Raw genomic sequence first — 2,534 nt, 5'->3', positions numbered from 1 at the left:
CCTCGTGGCGAATACTAATGTATTATGAGGAGTTTCTCTATCCATGGAGAAATGTTACAAGGAGTTTCCTTAACGGAAATGCGAGCGATGAGGATAGGAGTGAAATGAGGACTTTGAATAGGATGAGCTTACATCTCGAGGTTGCCATAACGTGCCTCTAGTTGTAAAAAAAAAATGAAGCCTGAAAGAGAAACGAGATAGTACACGTAATTGTATAGTTCGGGGTTGAATAATGGTTGGACGATTATCAGCAACGCAAGGGCGTTAAGTCAAAGAAGAGTGAAGTATCGTTGGATTGTGTTATCTTAAATTCCAGTAATATCAGACAGTAACGGTGAAATAACAGAGGTATGTGTGTGGTACGTGATGACGAGAAAGTTGATCGGATCTACAGTTTAATATTCGAATTCTTCGTGCAAAATAACGAATTTTAGTTACGTAAATTTTGAGTCGAGAGAGTATGCCTTTCGGCGTTCATGTAGAAATATTTCCATGTTTGAGTTCCATCTGTTGCTATACGATTTTAACTAGAAATGTTGGTGTGAAGAATCACGCTCAAGGTTCGATCGCGGAGAGATTAAAGTCGTGTAATACGAGAAAAGTCAGAAATGAATCTTCGGTAACAACCGGTGAGATCTAAGATTTTTACGAATACAAGTCTGAGTTGGGAGAGTTTCCTGATTACATGTGGCTTGATTTCGAGATTGATTGTAATGCCTCGACCATTAACATCATGGTCTAGAAAATTGGACTTCGTTCAACAGAAATTCTCACTCGGAGAATTTGGTATAAAGTTGCTCTTTTCTCAAAAGTTCGAGCGTAAGATGGTGATGTTGTTCGTTTTCCTTCTTTACTTAAATAAGTTAAGACGTCATCTATAAATACGATAACAGATTTGTCTAGATAAGTTTGCATACGTGGTTTAGGAGGTTTATGGATACGGACAAGCCTTGGATAAATCGAATGGTACTAAGAGAGATTTACAACTAACGTTGCGAGTTCGGAAAAGACTCAGGAGACATCGTCTCACTTAACCCCCAATTGATGATAACCGGAACGGAGGTCGATTTGGAAACTACGGGATTCGTGCAAATAATCATGAGGTAATGGATACGAGGGAGAGGGTATCGGTTTCCAACCGAAAATTACTCAGTTCACAATAATCTATACAAGACGATGGGGAAACATTTTTTTTTTTTTTTTTTTTTTTTAACGAATATGTTCCGAGCTCCCTAGTTCTATAGGTGTCAAGTCAAAAGTCTTAATGTATATCCTCCAATAAAATTTATAGGCACACAATATTTTTCCGTTGGTCACTTAAATCGTCTAAGTAGTATCTAGGGGAAAAAGTGGAATGTAAAGAGCACGAGTCAAAGACTTGTTTATAAAATGTCTAACGGTAACCGAATCGAATAAACATGAAACGTGAGAATTTCGAGAAGAAACATACCCGTGACTAGTCCATCGTTGTCTCGGGCATCCTAGGCGTTGATGTTGAAAGTTTAACGGCGTGCGTTGGGGTTGATTTTCTTATTTGGGCACGCACTCCTAAAATGACCCGGTTGGCCACATTCAAAACAAACACCCGTCTTGGGTGCATTGTGCTCCTTTTGGGCGACGGGAGCGGTATTCCTACAATCGTGGGCTACATGGCCACTTCTTTGACACTTCAAGCAAAATGGTTTGCCACATTCACCTAAATGATGTTTGTAGCACTCGTTACAATACGGTAGGTGTCCGGTATAACCTTTCTTGCCGTTGGGGATGAAGGGCTTCTTGGCGGGGTTGTTGTAATTGCTTGATTGGGGGGCTTCCCATTTTCTTTTGTTGTCACCCGACTTATCCTCGGCTTTACGTGCCGGCACTTCAATCTCGTCCACTGTTTCAATCAATTGGCGGGCCATATTCAAAGCCTCTTGGTGGTTAGCGGGTTTGGATGACATTACTCCTTGTTTGATGCTTTTGGGGAGACCATCCATGTAAAGTTCAACCCTTAAAGATTCGGGGTTCACAAGATTTGGGCACATCAAAGCAAGTTCGGAGAATCGTTGATTATAGGCCTTAAGGTCGTTCCCGACCGCTTTCAGAGCTCTTAGTTCTTGTTCGAGCCTTCGGGTTTCTTCGCGAGGAAAATATTCGGTGATCATCTTTCCTCTTAAGTCGGCCCAAGAGAGAGCGTGGGCTTCGTGGATACCCACCGATTGTACATACGAATTCCACCATGTGAGAGCGATACCGGCGAAGGTGTGAGTGGAATATCTAACCTTGTCTTGGTCTCGACAACCGCTTATGCTAAAGACGGCTTCCGTTTGCTCAAACCATCGGGTGAGCACAACCGGTCCCCCGGTTCCATCGAAAGTGTGAGGTTTGCACCCTATGAAATTCTTATAGGAGCATCCTTCGTTGGAATTTCTGGCTCCATTGTTGTTGTTATGATGATTGTTGTTATTGTTGTTGTTGGAGGAGTGACCGGCCATGGCCGCATCCATGGCAGTGGCTATCATACGTTGGAGGGCTTGTTCGGGAGTTTCGGG

The sequence above is a fragment of the Rutidosis leptorrhynchoides genome, chromosome 3 (assembly GCF_046630445.1).
Source record: "Rutidosis leptorrhynchoides isolate AG116_Rl617_1_P2 chromosome 3, CSIRO_AGI_Rlap_v1, whole genome shotgun sequence".
NCBI classification, from domain to species: Eukaryota; Viridiplantae; Streptophyta; class Magnoliopsida; order Asterales; family Asteraceae; genus Rutidosis; species Rutidosis leptorrhynchoides.
This window is presented reverse-complemented; position numbering follows the sequence as displayed.